Source organism: Anolis sagrei, chromosome 1 (assembly GCF_037176765.1).
Source record: "Anolis sagrei isolate rAnoSag1 chromosome 1, rAnoSag1.mat, whole genome shotgun sequence".
Classification (NCBI taxonomy): Eukaryota; Metazoa; Chordata; class Lepidosauria; order Squamata; family Dactyloidae; genus Anolis; species Anolis sagrei.
In genome coordinates, this window is record NC_090021.1 from 176,249,121 (window position 1) to 176,275,064 (window position 25,944).

The 25,944-nt window shown below is 42.1% G+C and overlaps 1 protein-coding gene across 4 annotated transcripts in view; it reads left to right on the forward strand.

Moving 5' to 3' along the window:
* Nucleotides 1–855: 855 nt before the first annotated feature.
* The window catches only part of SPATS2L (spermatogenesis associated serine rich 2 like), a 64,936-nt gene continuing 39,847 nt past the window's right edge, over nt 856–25,944 (forward strand). For 2 of the 4 annotated variants that reach the window (XM_060781888.2, XM_067470593.1), the window contains exon 1: nt 856–1,250. The gene's annotated coding sequence lies outside the window, so the exon portion shown is untranslated. Of the gene's footprint in view, nt 1,251–3,898; nt 4,265–25,944 lie in introns of those variants that run through there. The other 2 variants (XM_060781871.2, XM_060781879.2) reach the window with 2 other exon arrangements.

Consider the following 25,944-nt stretch of genomic DNA (forward strand, 5'->3'; position numbering starts at 1 on the left):
GCCCCCCCCCCCCTGAAATTCTCATGGTGGTCCATGAGAAGGCATTATTTAAACTGTTATGTTTATCCATATCATGATCTGATCACCATACTCAATATATCCCATATGCATGGGGGTATTGGGGTAATGATACAAAAGGTTTGCTAGGGTAGACCCTCTTTCACTCAGACTCAGCCCCCTCCCCCAAATCAAACTCACCCCCCCCCCCCCCCCCGAATCAAAATCCTGGCTACGGGCCTGGTTTGAGCCTGCCACTTTTGGACTCCCGCTTGCTGGGGTGTTCCAGCGAGTGTCTCTGTAGATCTTAGAAAACCATTTCTTGATTGAAGTCATTGGCATGCTGGCTGATGACCAAACAGGGGATGAGCTGGAGATGTCACTGCCTTGGTCCTTTCACTATTGGTTGCTACTTCCCGGCGGATGTCAGGTGGTGCAATACCGGCTAAGCAGTGTAATTTCTCTGGTGGTGTAGGGTGTAGACACCCTGTGATAATGCGGCATGTTTTGATATTCTGCCTTGATATTCTGGGATATAGGGCTGTGTGGAAGGGCGCCCAGAATATCAAGGCAGGAAATCCCACAATATATGTGTTGAACTGGGCTATCCGAGTCCACACTACCATATAATCCAGTTCAATGTGAATTTGATACAGCTGTGTGGAAGGGGCCTGACAGTAGCCAGGCATGAAGTACCAACCGCAGTCAGATTTCACCAAGGGGAAAATGTGCCAAGAAAGGGAGGGTAGGATTCAAATTCCTTGTGAAGAAGAGAAGGAGAGGGAGACGTGCCTTGGACTCCATCCTAGGGGTGTGTGTCTGTGTGAGAGAGAAAAAGAGAGGCTCCTCCTTAGGCTTTCTCCTGGAGAATGCCTCATGGAGAAAATATGCTGGCAATGTCCCACTGGGTCTCTCATCCCTCCGCCTTTCTCTCAGTCTCACACAGTTTCACACAGAAGCTCCCCTTGGTGCACAAGTCCTTTGAGGAGAAGAGAGGGCACCAGAGAGAGAGAGAGAGAGAGAGAGAGGCTGGCCTGTGCAGCTGAGGCTGGGCCCCCCTCTCCCTCATATATTTGTTGTTGAAAGAAAGGGGGGGGGGGCGCTCCGTGTGGATATGTAGAAAGGAGGAGGAGTGCCTCCAAGAGGGAAGAAGGGAGGGATCTGAAGGCTGAGAAGGGAAGGACGGCGCAGACAGCAAGGACCGCGGAAGAGAGCCCCTTCCTTTCCCCGCGGATGCTGGGTCCCCACTTGAGGTAAGGCTCTCTTGGAGGGCATCCCGCTTTCCTCAGGAGGGGGTGATTATTTATTCCAGTGGCCTCAGCCAGGCGTGGCTTTGCATTAGGAAGGAGATTGGGGGTTTGTTTTGGTCTTGTTTGTTTTGGTTCCCTGCAGTGTTAGGGCTGGTGACCCCATTCTTAGGGTGCATCTACATTGTACCATTAATGCAGTTTGACTATTTGAACTGCCAGGACTGAGGCTGGATCTACACTGCCCTATATCCCAGGATCTGATCCCAGATGGTTTGCTTTGAACTGGATTATATGAATCCCCACTGCTAGATAATAATAATAATAATAATAATAATAATAATAATAATAATAATAAAACAAAGTATGGAAGCAGATGAAACAATATTTATTTATTCATTTATTTACAGCATTTATATTCCGCCCTTCTCACCCCGCAGGGGACTCAGGGCGGATTACAGTGTACACATATATGGCAAACATTCAATGCCAATTTTTGACATACAAACATATACAGACCTACACAGAGGCTATTTAATTTTTTCTGGCCGCCAGGGGAGCTGTCGCTTTCATCGTCCATCTGCGACGCTGATGAAGCACTTCCGCATTCCTCGCATGCTTCCCCGCTGGAATGCATTGCTGGAGTCTTCTTTATGGCCTCATAAATCAGTTAATTTAGCCTCCCCACACTTTAAAGTGGTACCTTATTTTCCTACTTGACAGATGCAACTGTCTTTAGGGTTGCAAAGGTCGACAACAGGCTACACACAATTGGTTGGAAACCCACTCTAACCCGGGCTGGCTTCGAACTCATGACCTTTTGGTCAGAGTGATCTTAATGAGCTGACACTCAGACAGCTGCACCACAATCCTCAGCTGCTGCAAGAAGATTGCGCAGTCAGTCTACAAGCAGAGGCATAACACCGTTGCTTAGGTTTATTTATTTTTTGTCGTGTCAGGAGCAACTTGAGAAACTGCAAGTCGCTTCTGGTGTGAGAGAATTGGCCATTTGCAAGGACGTTGCCCAGGGGACACCCGGATGATTTGATGTTTTTATAATCCTTGGAAGGCTTCCCTCATGTCCCCACATGAGGAGCTGGAGCTCATCCACCTCTCCCCGGATTCGAACCTGCGACCTCCCCAAATGATTCATTGGAACTTGTGCACAAATACTATCTGCCTTGACGTTGGTGGGGGGCTTAACTACTTCAATGATGTTGAGAGCTGTGCTGGCGGTAGTGGACTGTCTACAGGCATCACATGCAACTCCTGGAACGATTCCATCAGCACTGCCTCCAGAAAATCCTGCAAATCTCTTGGGAAGACAGGCGGACAAATGTCAGCGTGCTGGAAGAAGCAAAGACCACCAACATTGAAGCGATGGTTCTCCGCCATCAACTCCGCTGGGCCAGCCACGTTGTCCGGATGCCCGACCACCGTCTCCCAAAGCAGTTGCTCTACTCTGAACTCAAGAATGGAAAACAGAATGTTGGTGGGTAGGAAAAGAGATTTAAAGATGGGCTCAAAGCCAACCTTAAAAACTCTGGCATAGACACCAAGAACTGGGAAGCCCTGGTCCTTGAGCACTCCAGCTGGAGGTCAGCTGTGACCAGCAGTGCTGAAAAATTTGAAGAGGCACGAATGGAGGGTGAAAGAGAGAAATGTGCCAAGAGGAAGGTGCATCAAGCCAACCCCAACCGAGACCGCCTCCCACCTGGAAACCAATGCCCTCACTGTGGGAGAAGATGCAGGTCAAGAATAGGGCTCCACAGCCACCTACGAACCCACCCCCAGGACACCGAACTTGGAGGACCATCATCCTCGGACTATGAGGGATCGCTTAAGTAAGTAAGTAAGTAAGTAAGTAAGTAAGTGTAAACTACCAGCAGATTCAACCAAACCAGAGTGGTCTCAACTGAGAAATAGAACTAAGTGCACCCAACCCATTTAAATATGGTGAAACAAACTCTAAAGAAGTCTATACTGGCTCGGTTGTCACCCAGGATAATAAGGACCGATGCGAGTGCTTCTCCTGGGCACCCGTCGACAAGTGGGCTACAGGAACCAGGACCGATTGCTGAGCAAATAGATTACATCCTGAGCTGCTGCAAGAAGATCGTGCAGACACACTACAAGCAGAGGCATAACACCGTTGCTCAGATGATTCATTGGAACCTGTTCCACAAATACCATCTGCCTGCGACAAAGAACTGGTGGGATCACAAGCCAGAAAAAGTTACAGAGAATTAACACACCAAACTCCTCTGGGACTTCCGGATTCAGACAGAGTTGTGGAGCACAACACTCCTGACCTCACAACCGTGTTAAAAAACAAAGTATGGATCCTCGATGTCTCAATCCCAGGTGACAGCAGGATTGAAGAGAAACAATACTTCTGAAAATGCTTACCATAGATGCAGCCGAAACGTCAGGAGAGAATGCCTCTAGAACATGGCCATATAGCCCAAAAAAACCTACAACAACACATAGATTACTGCAGGTGTGGTGAATGACAGCATGAGCCGGCCGGTTGTCCAGTCTTTGAGGCGCTGCCTCCCCCAGAAAAAGATGAGGAGGAAGCCGAGAGACTCTGATGCTTTGGTTCTGAGCCAGAGAATTTGTCGTCAGCCTCTGTTGTTTTTGAGGAGGCTCGCCTTACAGTACAGTACAGTATCGGTGTCATCCAAGTCTCTGCGGGAAGGCATGCTGTGAGGCGCCTAGTCTGGATGGACAGACCCAGAGATGCCCCACATCCCCCTCATTCCCTCCCTCCTTCCGCAGCTGAAAAGAGCAGGAGGATTACACTTGGATCTCATTTATTCTGCATGATAGCTGGGAGAAAAATCAGGGCACCTAAAAAGCAGCCCAGTGTGTCCTGCCTCTGAAAGCGGCCACAAAATGTGCTGAGGCAGCAAGGCTGCAAGTGTCTTCCTTTCTGTCTCACTTCATGAAAAAGGGTCGCATGGCATTTTCTGAAGGAGGGCTATAGGAATGACCAAAGTGGGAAAGCCACTGCAAAGGTGAGTGCGCTGTTATTGCTGTGTACACCCCGACACTATCATTGTTGTGCTGTAAGTTTTTCACGTAGAAATGCCTCGTGGAGCAAATGTGCTGGATTTATAAACTAGTATTTTTCATGCTGGTATTTTCAGGGCATGCTTTACATGTAGCGTCATCCTTTGAAAGCACAAGAAACTGTAACTGCTATTTTGGGATGCATTTCATGTCTGACTGACAGCTGGAACCGAGAGGATTAATTTGACAGCCCATCATCAGAGGGCATGGTTTTCTCCGCTTCACAATTGTAGTGCTGGCTCCATATTTGGAGGGTGGGACAGGAAGGCGATCTTGATAATTGGGGTGCATCTCTTACCAGCATATTTTGAAACATCAAATGCAGGGGTCCTCAAACTATGGCCTGGGGGCCAGATACGGCCCTCCACGGTGATTTACCTGGCCCTCGCTCAAAGTCAACCTAGGTCTGAAATGACTTGAAAGTACACAACAACAACAATCCTATCTCATCAGCCAAAAGCAGGCCCACACTTCCCAATGAAATACTAGTAAGTTTATATTTGTTAAAATTGTTCATCATTTTAATTATTGTATTGTTTTTAAGTATTAGCACTACAAGTTAAAATATGTGCAGTGTGCATATAAATTCATTCATTTTTTTTTCACATTATAATCCGGTCCTCCAACACTTTGAGGGACTGTGACCTGGCCCTCCGTTTAAAAAGTTTGAGGACCCCTGGTCTAGACTTTGCTCACCTTCTCATTCCAGATGTGTTTATGGTTTGATGCCCTGGCTCACCTGTTTAGAAAAACTCAAAGGAAGGGAGAAACGCAAGAGAGCTCGCTCCAAGGCCCTGGCTTGGACATGCAGGCAAAATCTAACCCTTAGACAAGTAGGTAAAGGTAAAGGTTTTCCCCTGACGTTAAGTCCAGTTGTGTCCGACTCTGGGGTGTGGTGCTCATCTCCATTTCACTTCCATGAAAAACAATGAGTTGGACATCCTGTGACCACACACTTCACATGCCACCACAGAGACTGTCACTATCGTACAGCATCCTCCATACAGTCCAGATTTAGCACCATCTGACCTCCATCTGTTTCTGATAATGAAAGAAGATCTGTGGGGCATCATTATGCTTCTGATGAAGATGTTGAGAGAACTGTGAGACGCTGGTTACGGAAACAGAGTGTCAACTTCTTACATGACGGCTTCAGAAAACTTGTTCATTGTTGACAGAAATATATCCAATTGTCTGGTGATTATATGGAAAAGTGAATAGTGGTAATGTATTGTCGAAGGCTTCAGGCCTGTAGCGAGGGGGTGGTTTTAGGGGTTCAAACCCCCCCCCCCCCGAAATGTTTCAGATTTTTTTTAAAAAAACTGGTTTACTCATGAATTTTAACTGGTTAACCAAATCCCCATGCTAAGTCTATGAGATGCAAAAAATTAAGAGTCCCTCCAGAGCTATAAGCACTATCTCAAGCAAATATTGACAATTTATTCACACTGTCATTACTTGCAGCAATAGCGATGTAGTGAAGCAACCAAGTTGGGTGTGTGTGTGTTGAATGCTCTCATTAAGGAGGCCAGACTTGGTGGAGGTGGTTGACAGGGGTGGAGCTGCAGGCTATTGAAGGTTGCTCTGCCCCCTGCTGTGCGCTTTGCTTCAGCGTGAGCTAGGAGGCAGGTTTCAACCCCCCCCCCGAAATTTTCAACCCTCCCCGAAATCCCCCCCCCCGAAATTTTCAACCCCCCCCCGCCAAAATTGTCAACCCTCCCCGAAATTTTTTTGTGGCTACGACCCTGGAAGGCTTTCATGGCCGGAATGACTGGGTTGTTGTAGGTTTTTTCGGGCTATATGGCCATGGTCTAGAGGCATTTTCTCCTGACATTTCGCCTGCATCTATGGCAAGCATCCTCAGAGGTAGTGAGGTCCTCACTACCTCTGAGGATGCTTGCCATAGTTGCAGGCAAAACGTCAGGAGAGAATGCCTCCAGACCATGGCCATATAGCCCGAAAAAACCTACAACAACCGAGTGAATAGTGGTAGTTAAAGAGCACATTCTAAGGATTATTTCTGCATTTTATTTATTAAAATATTCCCATCCAAACCCAAGTAACGAAGGTGGAGGTATTACTTTTTATTTAACCCCCATAGATATGATGGCAATATTATATGCAGTTTCCAGTTTTCAGAGGCCATATACATCTTATGTAACAGGTGCTAGGGATGAAAAAGGGAGAAAGCCTATTGTGTTTACGGTCTGCTGATGGGTTCCCTGTCTCACCCCACCCCATGAAGCTTGTGGGAGAAAAATAAGGCTGCCCTTGCATATTCTTAATTCAGTCTTGTGAAGCTCTTCTTGTTTCTGTACATAACTTGCAACTTACACAGGCATTGAAAATTTGCTACCACACGAATATTGCAAAGGCATGCTGGGACCGATCTCCGTTTAGGTGAAGCTAGACCATAGAAGGGTCTGTGGCTGTTTCATAAACTACATGATAGAGAACCTGTTGAACATACATTTAACAAGAGAGAATGGTTCTTTGTTCAATGTGCTTAAGCAAAACTCTTCCACAAAAGGAATCCCAGGCTTAGTATTTGCTAAAGTGACTGCCTCGTTTTATTTGGTGCCAATGAGAGAAGGAAATCACAAAATCAGAAATGAGCCAAGTTGAAAACCACAAAGCCAAATATACTAAACAACATGTAGGATGCTTGGCTCTTCAAAGGATTAGACTGTAATCTCTGCCTTCTATATTTAAACAAGATCGGAGCAAAAGAAACAATCCAACTTTTCCCCCTTTGAACGTTATGGAATCTGGAATTAAAGTGTTAGGTTTTCATCCTCTCTAAAAGAGAACACACAATTTTTGTAGTGTTTTTCTACTGTCTTTTTGGATTAAATATCTCCAGCCTAAAACTGGGCAAGTAATGACAATTATTTTATATATTCCTACACAAGAGCTCGTTGCATATTCCATATTTATTTAGAACTTATTGTACATATTGATTCATACTATAGTTATCCTTAACACTAATCGTAGTGCTGATTGACAGGATGACATTTCAGTTAACAGTTTTTAAATATTGTTCCAAATAGCCTCATTATAAATGTAGCAACTGTCCTTTCTCTTTTTAAATCGGAAGTTTTGCATAATAATAATAATAATAATAATAATAATAATAATAATAATCTTTATTTATATTTTGCTTTATCTCCCCGGAAGGACTCAGCAGATTACAGTACACATATAAAGCAAGCATTCATTGCCTAGTACACAAAACTATAACACACAATACACAGATAAGGTAGAGGCCTTCCATGGAGGCGATTCTCAACTCCGGCCACGGGGAGGTGCTCTTTCTAATGAAAGTAAACTATTATTTGGGTGGAAACACATTTTGTGTCCTGAAAATGTTCTACTGCATTAAAAAAATTATATATATTGGTGGATGAATATTCCTGGGGAATGAAGAATCTTGTTCTACCTTGCAGCTGTCACTCTTCTCTCTGACCTTTCTCAGTCTGGAAACAGATAATAATGAATGCCCTTTGCACTCCTGCCCAAAATGGGAAAATTTACTTTTCTGATCACAATCCGCCTCCAGCTTCCCTTTTGACTGTTTTTCTCAGAAAATCACATATATCATTCAACCTTCCATATAAAAATGCAGAAGAATATGTATCATGTTGAAATGTTATTATCTTTTTTAGCTTCTCCCCAGCCCACCATTCTAGCATTATTTTTTAAAAAAAATTATAATTATGGCAGGGGATTGGACTAAATGTCCTTTGACCAGTATCTGGCCTCTTGGAGTGCCTCTGGTGTTGCTGCAAGAAGGTCCTCCATTGTGCATGTGGCAAGGCTCAGGTTGCATTGCAGTAGGTGGTCAGTGGTTTGCTCTTCTCCACTCTCGCATGTCGTGGATTCCACTTTGTAGCCCCATTTCTTAAGGTTGGCTTTGCATCTTGTGGTGCCAGAGCAGAGTCTGTTCAGCACCTACCAAGTCACCCAATCTTCTGTGTGCCCAGGGGGGAGTCCTTCATTTGGTATCAGCCATTGGTTGAGGTTCTGGGTTTGAGCCTGTCACTTTCGGACTCTCTCTTGCTAAGGTGTTCCAGTTAGTGTCTCTGTAGATCTTAGAAAACTATTTCTTGATTTAAGCCACTGACGTGCTGGCTGATACCCAAACAGGGGTTGGGCCAGAGATGTCACTGCCTTGGTCCTTTCACTATTGGTTGCTACTTTCCAGCAGATGTCAGGTAGTGCAATACCAGCTAAACAGTTTAATTTCTCCAGTGGTGTAGAAATCCTGTGATAATTTGTCATGTCTCATTAAGAGCCACATCCATTGTTTAACGTGGTGAGATGTATTCCACACTGGGCATGTGTACTCAGCAGCAGAGTAGCAAAGTGCAAGGGCAGATGTCTTCACTATGTCTGGTTGTGATCCCCAGGTTGTGCTTTCGTATGATATTGTTTCTAATAATAATAATAACAATAATATACTATATATATATGTTTATATGTGTGTGTGTGTGTGTGTGTATATATATATATATATATATATATATATATATACTTTATATATATTACAGGTACATATATGGCAAACATTCAATGCCACTGTACCATTCACAAAGACAGAATAGTACATAAACAGAAGCAAGGCTTCCTCCCCACCCCCATCTCTGGCATTTGGAGGCTGTCCTTGACTTGACCGTGGGGAGGTGCTGTCCTTTCGTTCTTCCAGGCTGAGGAGCTTTTGTCGTCCATGGATGCCTTCCTTCCAGCATGTATTTCAGAGGCTCCTTTTACCTCTCTGCTAAAGCGGTACCTATTTATCTACTCACGTTTCTGTTTTCAAATTGCTAGGTAGGTAGAAGCTAGGCTGATGGTGGGAGCTCACCCTGCCCGCAGCTTGAACTGCCAATCTTCCAGTCGGCAAGATTTTCTATAGCTGATGGTTAACCCAGTGTGCTAGCCTAGATGTTGCACAGTGGTAACATTCAAATGGGCAATAAAATTGGGGAAAATTTTGCATTTGTATCCAGCTCTTTATACGTATGTAATTCCCATAAAATGGCTGCTTTGATATAAAAAATATTATTTTGCAGAGATGCCTGTCTTGGGATTCTCAAGGGTTTTTTTTTTTGGTGTTTTTTCTTTTCTTGTGATATTAAATGCTGACCACATAGGAACATATTTAATTTGCTCATGACTGATTCCAGCCAAATTCTAACTTATAATTTCACTCTTCCGCCTCCAAAATGCAAACCTCAAAAGTCCAATGCTAAGTTTACATATGAGTATTTATTTCTGTTTGCTAGTCAGTGCAAACAACTCAGTTTTACTTTAGTACACCTTGTGTGTGCGCGCGTTTTTTTTTTTAAAAAAAAACATGTTCCTGAGATTTTTTTTAACTTTAAAACTTGTATATCTGGAGATATCTTCAAAAACATTTAATATCCATGTTTTTTTTTCACATTTTGGATCAAAAGGAGGAAAATCACCCAGGGGCAACATCAGGGTTTCCAATACAAACAATTGGCCTTACCACAGTTGGAAGTCAACCTCACACTGCCCAAGTCTGGAGTCCTCAATGAGGAAAAGTTAGTTAACTTTAGAATAGGCTAAGGCAGTGTTTCTCAACCTTCCTAATGCCGCGACCCCTTAATACAGTTCCTCATGTTGTAGTGACCCCCAACCATAAAATTATTTTCATTGTTACTTCATAAATGTAATTTTGCTACTGTTATGAATCATAATGTAAATATCTGATATGCAGGATGTATTTTCATTCACTGGACCAAATTTGGCACAAATACCCAATATGCCCAAATTTGAATACTAGTGGGTTTGGGGGGAGGGTCTGGTTTGCTCAAAGTACATTTGAGAGTTGTACTTGCTGCTATTTATAGTTCACCTACAATCAAAGAACATTCTGATCTCCACCAAGGATGGAACTGAACCAATCTTGGCACACAGGACTCCCATGACCAACAGATAACACTAGCAGGGTTTGGTGGGCATGGATCTTGAGTTTGGGAGTTGTAGTTCATCTACATCTGTGGACTCCATGATGGATCAGGACCAAATTTGGCACAAATACTCAATATGCCCAAATGTGAACACTAGTGGAGTTTGTGGGGAAATAGACCTTGGCATTTGGGAGTTGTAGTTGCTGGGATTTATAGTTCACCTACAATCAAAGAGCATTCTGAACCCCACCAACAATAGAATTGGACCTAACTCTCCACACGTAACCCAGATGACCAAGAGAAAATACTGTGTTTTCTGATGGTCTTCGGTGACCCCTCGGACACCCTCTCGTGACCCCCCTGGGGGTCATGACCCCCAAGTTGAGAAACACTGGGCTAAGGGAATCCCTTCCCCCTTGACTCCTGAATATCAGTTGGAATGTATATATTTTGCTCTCTCTCTCTCTCTCTCTCTCTCTCTCTCTCTCTCTCTCTCTCTCTGTTTCTGCTCCCATCCTGTTTGGTGAAGTAGAACCCTTCAGGTTGCATGCCTTTAAGCTTAGACTCAATTCTTTCCTATCAAGGGCTGTAGTTCTTATTTGTAAATGAACCTTTTTAGTAACTTTAAAGATTGAACTCTGCATCTTTCCTTGCTAAGCTCAAAATTATTTTGCAGCCACACAACACTTCATCTTTCTGCTTGCTGTGAGCTGACTGCTCAGTTAAGTATCCTGATTGTATTTTTGGATACTCTGTTATTTTGGGAATATTCCTGAACAGTTCTAGGGTCATCTTTCTACATTTTTCTCAGATTGTGTTTGATCTCCTGTATGTGGGGGAGGAAACAGTAAAAGCATTTCTATGTGTCACAGTATCCTTAAAAACTGAGAAGTGTGTTATTTTTTTAAAAAAAAACAAATCAAAGGTTTTTTTTCATGTTAGGAGCAACTTGAGAAACTGCGAGTCGCTTCTGGTATGAGAGAATTGGCCATCTACAATGATATTTCAGTTAACAGTTTTTACCATCCTGTGGAAGGATTCTCTCATGTCCCCGCATGAGAAGTTGGAGCTGACATATAGGAACTCACCCCACTCCCCAGATTCAAACCACCAACCTTTTGGTCAGCAGGCCTGCCTGCCGGCACAAGAGTTTAACCCATTGTGCCACTGGGGGCTCCTAAATCAAACTTGTTTCGATTTTTAGTATTACTTAGCATGTAGATTAATAGGTACCACACTGACGTGGAAGTAAAAGGGTGCCCCATGCAAACATGCCGGCAACAATCGGAGAAAGTCTATGGACAATAGGCCCCTCGGCATGGAACAAGAACACCTCCCCATGGCCTGAGTTGACCATCACCTCCAAAAGTGGGAGGCACTTACCTCTGTCTGTCCGCATATTGTATGTCATTATTCACTGTGTAGAAATGCACTGAATGTTTGCCTTATGTATGTAAGCTCTGAGTCCCTCCAGGAAAATAAAGCAGAATATAAATAAAGTTTATTACTATTTGGCACGGCACACAGTGTGCTGATGACCACTGGGACCACCTGTACTGATTTATGCCAGAGTCTTTGCAATTCGATATTGAGGTCTTGATAGTGGTTGAGTTTTTCCTGTTGTTTTTCCTCAATGTGACTGTCACCTGGTTGGCGACATCAATAATACAAACTTTTTTCTTTTCCACAATTGTGATGTCTGGTGTATTGTGTTCCAAAACTTTGTCAGTCTGGATTCGAAAGTCCCACAGCATTTTTGCATGTTTATTTTCCTCAACCTTTGTGGGTTTATGATCCTACCAGTTCTTTACTGCTGGCAGGTGGGACTTGTGACCACAAGTTCCAGTGATTCATTTGGGCCACAGAGTTGTGCCTTTGTTTGTAGTCCGTCTGTGCGATTTTCTTGCAGCAGCTGAGGATATGGTCCATGGTTTCATCAGCTTCCTTAATAATTAATAATTTATTATTATTATTATTACTATTATTATTATTATTATCTTTGAAGCTGTTTGAACATTCTGGCATGGTTATTTTTTCTGCTTAAAATTCCAATTTATCAGCAACTCATTTTTTCCAGTCTAAAAAGCATTGCATAAAATTCATAGCTTGACATCAAAAGTTAATCTGTGGCACAGTATATTTGGTTTCCTTTTTTGACATGTCTTTGAGGGCAGTTATCATCAAGGAAATGTTAGAAGAACAGCAGAAATAATCTGTTAGCATCTCATCATGACAAAAAAATAAGCAGAATAGAACACGATTCAATTTAAAAGCATAATTGAATGCAGTCGACATTCAGGCACCATTGTTCATTGAAGGCCGAGGGAATGTTTAAAGACAGGGCTGACAAATTTAAGCAGGTAAGATTACCTTTGAAAAGGAAATGTGAGGTACTCCAGGGATCATAAATCAAATCAGACATAAAATAAATATGCATTCTGCCTTAAGGAAGAATGAGTGCCCATGACAATGAAGCTTCAGTTAGATTCTCTAAAATCCAATACAAAATTGGTTGTTGATGATGTTGTTTACTTTTTAAGGTGACTTTCATGAGAGGCGATATGGCCAGAGATCTCTCAGGAATTTTTCCAGTTCCCACATTATCTGCTGTGAACTGGAATATATGTCAGTGTGGTCTCAGATAACCCTGTTTAAGCATGGTTTCATTATTATTATGGGATTTTTTTGCCTTGATATTCTGGGTTATATGGCTGTGTGGAAGGGCCCCTAGAGGCACTATAGCTAACACTTGATAGTACTGTGCAGAAGGAGGTAAGGAGTAAACCCCTTCCAAATGTCTCTAACTTTCAAAACACTACGATGAATTAATTCAAAATGAAACAAAAGACTGTACCAGGTCAGAAAGCACACAACAAGCAAATGAGGTACAGCAAAAGACAACTACCTGTACTTTGGGAAGTTTGACTTGGCCATGGTAGTCCACACTCTAGTTACATCCCGTATAGACTACTGCAACGCTCTCTACATTGGGTTGACTTTGAAGACGGTCCGGAAGCTTCAACTAGTCCAACAAATGGCAGCCAGGTTGTCAACAGGAGCGGCGCTCAGGGAGCATACAACCCCCTTGTTGCGCCAACTCCACTGGCTGCCAGTTTGCTACCAGGCCCAATTCAAAGTGCTAGCTTTGGCCTATAAAGTCCTCAACAGTTCTGGCCCAACTTATCTGTCCAAACGTATCTCCCCTTTACCACTGAGGACTTTAAGATCATCTGAGGAGGCCCTGCTCTTGGTCCTGCCTTTGTCACAAGCACGTTTGGCGGGGACGAGAGACAGGGCCTTCTCAGTGGTGGCCCCTCGGCTATGGAATGCCCTCCCTATGGAAATCAGATCTGCCCCCTCCCTCTTGACGTTTTGGCGGCAAGTTAAAATGTGGCTATTCAAGCAAGCGTTTACAAATACAGAGTAGCTAATATAGGAAATTGAATGACCTAACAATGGAATTGGACAATGCTTGAGAATAATGAGAAGCTGATGAGGTTGCTTTTATTGCTTTTGTGATGTCTTATACTGTTTAATGTTTTTTATCTATTATGTTTTATGTATACTGATTTGTTGGAAACCGCCTTGAGTCGCCAATTGGCTGAGAAGGCGGTATACAAATGCAGTAAATAAATAAAATAAATAAATAAACTAGAAGTAGCACTATGAATAATGATTCAACTAGACCCAAGCTGAAAAGACAGTCAGCAAATGTGCCCTGAAGTGAAAGGAGAGTCAGAAGCTGAACAACACATATTGTATGAACATGAACTGTAAGAAGCATGAATCAGAGGAAGTTTGACATAACAAAATGAGAAACAATGTATAAACGTTGTAATAGTTGGGATAAACGAGCCAAAGTGGACAGGAATTAGACATTTTAAGTCAGATAATTACATAGTGTTTGATGCAGGAAATGAAAATCTATGAAAAATGGACATTAATAGTGATGATAGAGGCAACAAAAGGAGTTTTTTGGGGTTGTTTTTTTTTTTGGTCGTGTCAGGAGCGACTTGAGAAACTCCAAGTCGCTTCTGGTGTGAGAGAATTGGCCGTCTGCAAGGACGTTGCCCAGGGGACGCCCGGATGATTTGATGTTTTTATCATCCTTGTGGGAGGCTTCTCTCATGTCCCCGCATGAGGAGCTGGAGCTGATAGAGGGAGCTCATCCGCCTCTCCCCAGATTCGAACCTGTGACCTGTCAGTCTTCAGTCCTGCCGGCACAGGAGTTTAACCCACTGCGCCACCGGGGGCTCAACAAAAGCAGTGTAAGGATATAACACGAAGTCTGACCAAATTAAATCAATAAGAATTCCTCAGTATAAACATAACCTGGATTATTTGCTTTGAAAATCTGGATTATGTGGCAGTGTAGAAGAGGCCTAAGATTAACGAGGTTCTGTTCTGGTGTCTGATCAACTCCTTCCAAGAGTCCAGCACAAAACCTTTCTGTTTTTTTTATCTTTCTGCCTCTGTAGTTGGAGCATAAATCTGGATTATCCATTGTCCAATAAACTTATAGTGCTGCTGCCAAACACATCTTCAGAGTAAAAATAACCTTTCTGCCATTCTTGGAGGACAGCTTTACTAAAGCCTGGCAAAATACTTGCTTTATTTTATAGCATAGTTGTTCCCAAACTTTGGTCTTCCAGGTGTTTTGGACTTCAGTTCCCACAATTCCTCACTGCTGGTAAACTGGCTGAGATTTCTGAGAGTTGAAGTCCAAAACACCTGGAGGACCAACGGTTGGGAGCCACGGTTTATAGCAGAAAATTCCTACATGTTTTATCCATTGCAATATCTAAGAATAGAGTTTTTTCTATAACCATTGATATTCTTTCTTCTATTTCTCAAAATTTGATGACACTGATTTAAAGATTTCTATGCAGCAGTCTTAAAGAACAAGGCTTTGCAAAGCTACCTATGATGTAATGTGTGATCAATAAAATGGAGAAAAATCATACCCTTCAGAAGATCAGTTCCAATGGTTTTACTTCTGTTCCGTCTCCCAGGATCCTGATTTCCCTTACTTTAAAGTTGCTTGAGGTTGCTTCCTCTTGCATTTTCTCCCAGGGCTGCTATAGCTTTGCAAGAGCCCTAAAGGTTAATAGTATCAGAGTCTGCAGGCTTCCTTTGCAGCTATTGGTTTTATTTGGGTCTAGGGACCGCCTTTTCTCCCAGGGAAGAGATCTCCATTTTAGAATCTCCCCTGCCTTTTTAGTTTGAGGAAAGACTTCTGACGTGCTGATGGCTAGGCAGTTAGCTCTGGGAAAACCATTACAAAAATTATACATTATAGATAAGTATTAAGCTATATTGAGTTAATATAGATAGTATATTGTATATTGAGCTGTATTGAGATATTATAGACAGATAAGCTTAATTGAGAAAATTGAGTTATATAGTTATAGAGAGAGAGAGTCTTGACTGCTTTGTCTCCAGAACTAACCTTAAGTTATAGAGAAAAAACCCTGCTTTTTTCTAAACCACAACAGCTTAAGGTTAGGGTGTTCAGATTCCAGGATCTTATCTGCCATCTGGAGAAAGGGTTACCTCTGTAACTAAAGAAAAGAAATAATATTTTTGGAGTTTCATCTATTGACTGTTTGTTTGCAGCTTTGATGAACTGTGCCAAGTCTTCAAGGACTTTGAATAAATAAATATCCTTTTTTGATGTTTAAACCAGTAATAGTCTCAGTTGCTGAGTATCTCAAGCTTCTCAATATAGACATCTGCAGTTCGCTCAGGCATAGAGAGAAGCACGTCGCAGTTTTATTTTTTATATCGTCTGGGTGGACGGCACAACTGCTTAAAGTAATATCGTTGTGTGTTCTTCCCCATTAACAACTTTTGCTCTCTTCAGTGATATAGTTGTTGCATAGAATTAAAACAAAGGAAATTATATTTGGCAATCCCAAACTATCACCAATATTCCAGTAGTTAAGCAGCCCTAAGGAAATTTACTGGATGAATATCTTCTTTTCAAAAGGAAAATCTCTCTAATTTATTGAATGATTCAGTGAATCATTAAAATTTCAGTGAATTATTTAAAATTGCTTCAGGGAAACTTGTTACATCATCAGACACAGAGTTCCCCTCAGTTCAAGATGTAGTCCTGTGGAGCCTATTCGTCTTTTAAGTGTATAGAAACAGGAGGATTATGAAGTCAGGGAGAAATTGACTCCAGTGCTCTCCCTGCGCAAAGAAACAGCTAAAATTAGATCGTTTAAGGTGGGATGGGAACTGTTGGACTTTAAGGTGAGATGGGAACTATTGTTAAATTCTCTGTTTCCTTTGGGAACGGAAGGCCACTGAATACTACACTAGTGGCCTCATCACACTAGAGAAGAAAAACACTTAAGAGCTGGTTTCTGCCTCCTGCAGAATTCTGGGGTTTGTTGTTTAGTGAGGCTTTTAAAGGCTCCTCCCTAAACTACAAACCCCAGAATACTGCAGGAGGCAGAAGCCAGCTCTTAAGTGGATTTTTTTTCTCTAGTGTGATGAGGCCATAAGAAGAAGATTCCCTTTCCCCACTCCTTTGTGGGAGGAGGTCCTTAGTGTTTTGGGATGGCTTAAACTTTTGCTTGCCAGCATACTGTTTTTTAAAAGCCCATTTCAATTTTGGTCTCCTAAGCATGTTAAAATGAGCTTGGTTTCTTTCTATTCCGCAAATGTTAGAAATTGGCCATGGAAATCACTGTAATGTGGGAAACCACTGCCATGTCCATAGAAGAACACTTTAAAAGGCAATTACTATAATTTTATGGTTTTGCACTCTGTCAACTATAAACAGGCCTAAAATAGCACTTGCTACATGTCATTTTATAAAATGACATATTTGAAAGTACACATGTTGGCTTTGAATTGCTAATAGATGATTTCTGGTGCAGCAGAGTATGAGTGAGCTATAGTCATGCTCCCCACTATATGAATCAGATTATCTGTTTAATTATAATATACATAACCTTCCTTTCCACTAGAAAGGCCCAGATTTCTCAACTTCATGCCTGCATTATTGTCTCTGAGAAAAATAGGGAGGCGTTCATATCCTACGTTTCTAGATAGGAAATATGACAAAACTGGTGCTTCTTGTTGCGGCTCAACAACAAAGAGAGCCTTCAAAACAAAAGGCCCCCTGGCTAGTGAAATTATCCCCAAATCAAAGGGAGAATGATATGATCAGCTGTGAGGATACAACATTCCTGTTGCTCACATTTGCTTCTTAGTAAATACAGAATGAATGAGAAGGGACAAAGGGTGCTACATATTAGGAAAGTGCGATCTATTAAAATGGGTCAAAAGTCATTACAAAACTAGGGGGTGCTGGCACTTCGTTTCTAAAGTGTTTCTAAAGTATAAATGAAAAATTCAGTACTATAACAAAAGTGACAAAATTTTGTTACTATTTTGTTATAGTAATTGTGCATAATTACTACAATTGGAGAAACTTAAGGAGCTCCTCATTTTTACAGGTACTGGAGTGAAACTTGTTACAATGGTAGAACACATTTACCACTGTTAGCCCGCCAAATTTCAGAATGTTTCACTTATCCATGGATTTTTGGGGAATCTTCAGAGTATTTATTAACTACATTTTAAAAAAAACCTACAAGAATTTTATATACAATGCACAAGTTAACCAGGACATCAATCTCCAGAAGTTTCAGAAAGATTCACCCATCTGCAGATTTTTTGGGGAATTTCAAAAATTTAGACCAAAACAATTTATCTTCCCAAAATGCGACAAAAGCAATTCCCTTGAATGTCTGTCTGTCTTTATGACACACAACCACATAAGTTCAACTTAGCATAGATTTGTAATATTACTTACTTAAGTCCTCTTTGCAGATGCAATAATTTTATTATTATTAGACTGACTCTAGATGGCTGGCTGATGTGCCCTCATTGGGTTTTTCAGATGCTGAGCACTGCATTCTGGGAAATGTAGTTTAGGGCAGGGCCTTTTGCATTCTCTTCTACAGGGGGTTCACCTTCCCAAACTACATTTAAGATGACTGTGTTCTCAGTCTCCCGCCCATTAACTTTAGTCCCACTCCCAGTTCATCTATGTTCTGGGAAGATCCAGCCCATTGCCGACAATTGAAGTAACTTTTGAGGCTCTTCTTTCTGTCATTTTTATGGCTGTTGGGACAAAATAAGCCACACTTGGAGGACACATTTACAAGTACAACCCCCCCCCCCCCGCCAAGTTTCAGAATGTTTTGGTCATCCACTGATTTTTAGGAAATGTTTAAAGTTTCTACAAATAATAAAATGCCTTTTAATAAAAACCAAAAGAGGTATCCCCTGGAATTTTTCCACAGCGACAACTTTCAGAAAGATCCTTTTCAAAAAGCCTGTGTGGTGTGATGCCAAAATAATATGTATGGAAAGATCCCCTCCACTATAGCTGTGAGCACAAACATTTATTTTCAAAACTTTTAAGAACACATACACATGCAGCCACAGAAAGATAAACATACACCTCTCATCAGGCAGAAATGGAAGGATTTAAACCTCCCCTTCCTAGTCACCAATATCAGGAGAAAGATGGATGTGGTTCCCTCGTTGCTTTTATTGCACTGTTTTCTTTACAGGAAGTTCATTATAAAATATATTGCTGAGTCCAGAACTGTGGACATTACTGCAAATAATAATAATACTAATAATAATAATAATAATAATAATAATAATACAGTGTTTGAGAGACTCACAATTCATGGACTACAGAAGCTAAACATTTCCCCAGCAATGTTACAATAGCCAGAGGATTAGCTTAGGAAAACCTGATCTGGTTGGCAAATTAAAAGACTAGAAACTAACAATTTCTCACAGAATCTCTTGCCCACAAATCCAGAAGTGTTAGCCGCAGCATTTCTAATCCAGAAAAAAAATGTATGGCACCCCCAAGAACAAGCAGACATTATCTTTCTTCAGTTCATAACAACCAAACCAAGTATGATACTACTCTTTATTATAATATTGCAAGAAATATTATAACACTAAAAATGAAAAGGTTTGTCTCTCATGGTCTCCTTATACACCACCACAGAATCAGGAAGTGTATTTTGAGATTATTGTAAGCAGTCCTACCAGTGAAGAGTGCAATGGTACAGGAACCCTTGAGTTCTTTGCTCTTTGTGGCCACTGACTTGGACCTCTGTTCCACCAGAGGAACCTTTTCCTCTTTGCAGGATGGAGGTCCCAACTCAGCAGGTACTTCCAAAACCATGCAGCACAGCTGCCTTATCTGATGGCCTTATAAAGCAGGGCCCTTAGTTTGTGCCCCCTCCACCAGGACCAACCAACTCATGTTGTTTCACCATTCCAAAATATCATTGTTTCTCTTGCTGGCTTATACCCCTTTTCCTCATTAAACACATACTCGAAAAATTTTCCCCATATTTTCAAAAAGTCTGTTTGTTTACATATTGTCCTTTTAATTTTAATATTGCAAGTTAGCTTATCATTAATCGCTATATTCCAAATTTCCCTATACTATTCTTCTAATTGAATTTTTTTCCTTCCAATTTTTTGCTATTAACAATTTAGCTGCTGTTATCAAATTAGAAACCAATTATTTCTTCTCTTGTAAGGGAATTATATTATCATGTATAAGTAATAAAGCTAGTTTTGGTGTAATCTCAGTCTCTATTTTTATTATTGCTCTTATTTCTTTGAATATGCTTTCCCAAAATTTTTGTATAATGTTACATGACCACCACATATGAAAATACGTCCCTATTTCCTGACAACCTCTCCAGCACTGATTTGAATATTTTTTATCAACCTGATTTAATCTAATAGGAGTTAGATAGAGTGCTCATCTCTATTTTTAAGCCAAAGAGCTGGTGTTGTCCATAGGCACCTCCTAGGACATTTGACCTGCATGACTGCATGGAGCACCGTTACCTTCCCACCAAAGCTGTACCTACTGATCTACTCACATTTGCATGTTTTTGAGCTGCTAGGTTTGTAGAAGCTGGGGCTGACAGCAGGAGCTCACACCACTTCCCAGATTCAATCCTGCAACCTATCGGTCAACAAGTTCAGCACCTCAGCTATTTAAGCCACTGTGCCACTGCATTAATGGGATTTTTTTAGTTAGAAAAAAGAATAACTTTTAAAACTATTTCCCACATGACAACAATTGCTGAGTGACTTCATCAACCCAGAACCTCAACCAATGGCTGATGCCAAATGAGAGACTCCCCCCTGGGCACACAGAAGACTGGGCGACTTGGAAGGCGCTGAACAGACTGCGCTCTGGCACCACAAGATGCAGAGCAAACTTCAATAAATGTGGCTACAAAGTGGAATCCACGACATGCGAGTGCGGAGAAGAGCAAACCACTGACCACCTGCTGCAATGCAACCTGAGCCCCGCCACATGCACAATGGAGGACCTTCTTGCAGCAACACCAGAGGCACTCCAAGTGGCCAGATACTGGTCAAAGGACATTTAATCAACTACCAAACTCACAAATTTTGTATTTTGTCTGTTTGTTTGTTTTGTTCTGTTAGAAATGTAATACAATTGTCTGGTTGCCCTGACACCACAAATAAATATCATGGGACAGGGAGGGCACTATTGCTTTGATGTTCGACTTTACCTGCCTTGTGAGATAAGGCCCTTACACTGACTTCAGTAAGCGATGCTCTTAGAGAACAGGGCTCTTGGGATTTCTGTGAGCTGCAACTTGCCTATTTCAGATGGGAGGTCTCATGTTTCTTGGCTTTTTGTTAAAAACGTGCTGTCTTGCTGGCGTCATAACAATATAAAATACAGTTGGACTGGCAATTGATCATTCAAAGGGCTTTTGTTTATTGTGGAAAGAGCTCTCTCATACTCAGTGTCCCTGAACAGAAATGCTAACATATGAGATATAGTTGCCTTGCAGCTGGTTTTAGCAGAGCTCTTTCCAAATTCTACTTGGTTCTCATTTTGCCTGTGTTATTCTTCATCCCTTACTTGGCCACGCAGTTTATCTGTGAGTCCCACCACTGTGCCAACTAGAATTAGATGAAGTGGGAAATGATTGCTCGTGGCTTTATTATTCCTTCCAGCCATCTTCCATTTTACACAGACATGTTACATTCCCCATTTACAAAGAAGGAATGTGTTGTTTTGTAAATTATGAGATTTTCCATGCTTTGGGGAGTGCAAATATGTGCCAGCTGGTTGATGTGTGTGTTTGGGGGTGGGAATCAAGCAATACTTTTCAGATGATTTATTATTTAACTTCTAAAAGTCCAAACCAGCTTGCTGTCATTCAACATTTCTCCATATGGAATGTATTCCTCTAAACCAGTGGTTCCCAACCTGTGATCCATGGACCACCAGTGGTCCGCAAGAACTAAAATATGGCCTCACAGTTACTACACCATTGCAACAGCAGCGACTGGTCTCGCGAAACCCTCTTATAATGCCAAGGCTTATTAAATATGGTTTCCTGTGGGCGAGAAGATGGCGACTACTGGATGGCACATTTTCTGTATCAGAAACTAGAACTGATGTGGTCTGTCCAATGCAATTTTCTGAATAAGCAACTGAAATAATAAAACCAAATCTAAAGTTGACCAAGAACTGATTCGTAATCCTAATGTTGGAGAGAGGTCCCTGGTCAAGTGATCCCTGGTAAAAAAAAAAAAGTTGGGAACCACTGGAAAGCAAACTCTGCTGGAGATATGGCATGCACAAAGGGACATATTTTCATTTATGGGGGAAATGCCCCCAAGTGAAGAGTTTTTGGAATGATAAATTTATCAAAATAGGTAATAATGGAGAACAAGCCCTATGAGGAGCGGCTTAAAGAGCTGGGCATGTTTAGCTTGAAAAAGAGAAGGCTGAGAGGAGACATGATAGTTAGCCATGTATAAATATGTGAGAGGAAGCCACAGGGAGGAGGGAGCAAGCTTGTTTTATGCTGCCCTGGAGACTTGGACGCAGAACAATGGCTTCAAACCACAAGAAAGGAGATTCCATCTGAACATTAGAAGAGCCAGGTTTTGAGGTTCTTTTTAAAGGTTTCTAGGGTAGGGGATTTCCTAATCTCTCCAAGAAGTGAGTTCCAGAGTCGGGGGGGGGGGGGGCACAGAGGAAAAAGCGAGTCTGGGAGATTGGCAGGGGTGAAAGAAGGGCCTCCCCAGAAGAACGGAGGGCCCGAGATGGTTCATGGAGAGCGATACGGTCACAAAGGTAGGCGGGTCCCAAACCGTTTAGGGCTTTATAGGTGATAACCTGCACCTTGAATTGGGACCGGAAAAGAAATGACAAGATTGTTTCCTGGTGTTTTGATCTACAATTTATGCAAACTAATTTGTTGATAGCAACAATAAAATCTCTCTCAAATTAGGAAACTCAACAGATCAGATTTTGATGCATACTAGTTGGTTTTTATTAAATATGCTTTAGAGAGTGAAAATGGAAAACAATATAACCTTGTTGGTCAGGAATTTTGGATATGACATTTGATTAATGGTTGACTTAGAAATATATGGCAAAGGAAAGGATACTTGTTCAGGCCTTGGTGGCGGGGCTGTGTGTTTGTAATATGTTCACTGTTTTGTGTTTTCTTTACACTGTAAGTTGTTAATGTATGTAAATAAAAAACTACTATAAAAAGGCTGAAAATTGCAAAATTCATCTCTATTGCATTATCAGTGTTTAATGTAGCATTCATGTTAATTTTTGCTTATGCATGTTAAAGTAGCTATTACTCTGGGTTGTTGTAAGTTTTTTCGGGCTATATGGTCATGTTCTAGAGGCATTCTCTCCTGATGTTTCACCTGCATGTGTGGCAAGCATCCTCAGAGACCTCACAACCTCTGGGGATGCCTGCCATAGAGGCGGGCAGGGTGTCGGGGGAGAATGCTTCTAGAGCATGGCCATGCAGCCTGAAAAACCTACAACAACCTGGCGATTCCAGCCATGGAAGCCTTCGACAAAGCTATTACTCTATTCTTGTTATGTGTATGGTTGATGATGATGGTGTGTCTCTTAGGTTAATTTTGACTTGTGGCAACCTTATTGGAGGGTTTCTTTTGCAAGATTTGTTTGGAGATGGAGTATTACATTCCTGTTGGGGTGAATCTACATTAATTCAGTTTGACACAACTTTAACTGCCATGCTGTGAAATCTTGGGAGTTGTAGTTTGGTGAAGCACCATCACTCTTTGGCAGATAAAACTGAAGACTTTGTAAAACTGAAATCAAACTGCATATATGAGGAACATACATAGCAAATGCATCAAGAAGGTCGGGATAAATACGTGAGAGGAAGTCATAGAGAGGAGGGAGCAAGCTTGTTTTCTGCTTCCCTGGAGACTAGGACATGGAACAATGGCTTCAAACTACAAGAGATTCCATCTGAGCATTAGGAAGAATTTCCTGACTGTGATAACCGTTCAGCAGTGGAACTCTTTGCCCCAGAGCGTGGTGGAGACTCCTTCTTTGGAGGCTTTTAAACAGGGGCTGGATGGCCATCTGTCAGGGGTGCTTTGAATGTACTGCTTCTTGGCAGGGGGTTGGACTGGATGGCCCACAAGGTCTCTTCCAATTCTATGAGTCTATGATTCTATGATAGGTGGAATCTGCTGAAACAGAATTCCTGATGCTACAAGCCAAACTCAACTTACTGTTTTTCTTTGCAGTTGGAGGAACAGCTGAATCAAATTAATTTACAGTTGGAGGTTGACAAACAAAGTAAAAGATGGATGAGCTTGAGGTTGTCTCTTGACCACCTCTTTAGTATAAACAGGCTTGTTTTCACATGGCATTTAGCATCTAATACTCAAAGCAAAAGGCCAAGCATATTTGTGCAATCCCGCCATCCAAGCCACTGTTGGTCTTGCCGTAACAAACTAACACATAGACATGGTAACATTAGAAGGGTAATATTTCCAAAATAAATACTTGGCTGTTTCTGCAGTTGTTTTTTTTCCAGAGGAAGAAGCTTGCGTTGTGACTTTGGCCATCACCAAGGCAGGATGCCCCAGATGAGAAAGGCAGGTTATGCTGACCTTTGGTTTCGCCAGTTGTAAATTATCTCTTACTGTGTGCTTTAAAAATATTTTAGGATCAACAACACATGTATCATTGTACAAAGTTATGCATTATTGACCACAGATTGCTGTGTACCTTCAAAAGTATGGCAACTCTAAGACGAGCTTATCCTAGGGTTTTGGGGGAGGGGGGGAGGTTTGGACAAGATTTCTTCAGATAGGGTTTACCATCCAGCATTACCTCATGGATTTCCATGGCCAAGTGGAGATTTGAGACCTGGTCTTGTAGAGTTACAACAGTCAGATCTATACCAAACTTAGGCGATCCCTCGTTGTCCGAGTAGGATAGTCTTCCAGGATCAGTGTACTGGAAGTGGGTCCATATGTGACTGTGGAGCCCTATTCTTTACCTGCATCTTCTCTTGCAGTGAGGGCATTGGTTTGCCAGTGGAAGGCAGTCTTGGTTGGGGTTGGCTTGACACGTCTTCCTCTTGGCACCCTCCATGCGTGCCTCTTCCAATTCTACAGCACTGCTGGTCACAGTTGACCTCCAACTGGAGCGCTCAAGGGCCAGGGCTTCCCAGTTCTCAGTGTCTATGCCAGAGTTTTTAAGGTTGGCTTTGAGCCCATCTTCAAATCCCTTTTCCTGTCCTCCAACATTCCGTTTTCCGTTCTTGAGTTCGGAGTAGAGCAACTGCTTTGGGAGACGGTGTTCGGGCATCCGGACAACGTGGCCGGTCCAGCGGAGTTGATGGTGCAGGACCATCGCTTCAGTGCTGGTGGTCTTTGCTTCTTCCAGCACGCTGACATTTGTCCGCTTGTCTACCTAAGAGATTTGCGGGATTTTCCGGAGACAACACTGACGGAATCATTCCAGGAGTTGCATGTGACGTCTGTAGACTGTCCACGTCTCACAGGCATAGAGCAGGGTTGGGAGGACAATAGCTTTATAAACAAGCACCTTGGTATCCCAACGGATGTCCTGGTCCTCAAACATTCTCTGCTTCATTTGTAAAAAAGCTGCACTCACAGAGTTCTGGCGGTGTTGTATTTCAGTGTCAATGTTGACTTTTGTGGAGAGGGGGCTGCCAAGGTAGTAGAAATGATCAACTTTTCTAATGCTACACCATAAAGCTGTATTTCTGGCATTGGAGAGGGATTGACTGGTGACTGCTGGAACAGCACTTTGGTTTTCTCCATGTTCAATGACAGGCCGAGCTTCTCGTATGCTTCTGCAAAGGTGTTTAGAGTGGCTTGTAGATCTTCTTCTGAATGCGCACAGATGATGTTGTCATCAGCATACTGGAGTTCTGTAACATATGTTGTTGTAACCTTGGTTTTGGCTTTCAGTCTGCTGAGGTTAAACAGCTTGCCATCTCTCCGATAGATGATTTCCACTCCGGTGGGAAGCTTCCCGTTAACAAGATGAAGTATCATAGCAATGAAGATGGAAAATAAAGTTGGGGTAATAACACATCCCTGTTTGACACCTGATTCCACCTTAAATGGGTCACTTTGAGAGCCATTGCTGTCCAAGTCTGTTGCCATCATGTCATCATGGAGGAGCCACAGGATGTTCACGAATTTGTTAGGGCACCCGATCTTTTGGAGGATGGTCCAGAGAGCGCTGGGGTTCACTATGTCAAATGCTTTTGCAAGGTCAATGAATGCTATGTACAGAGGTTGAT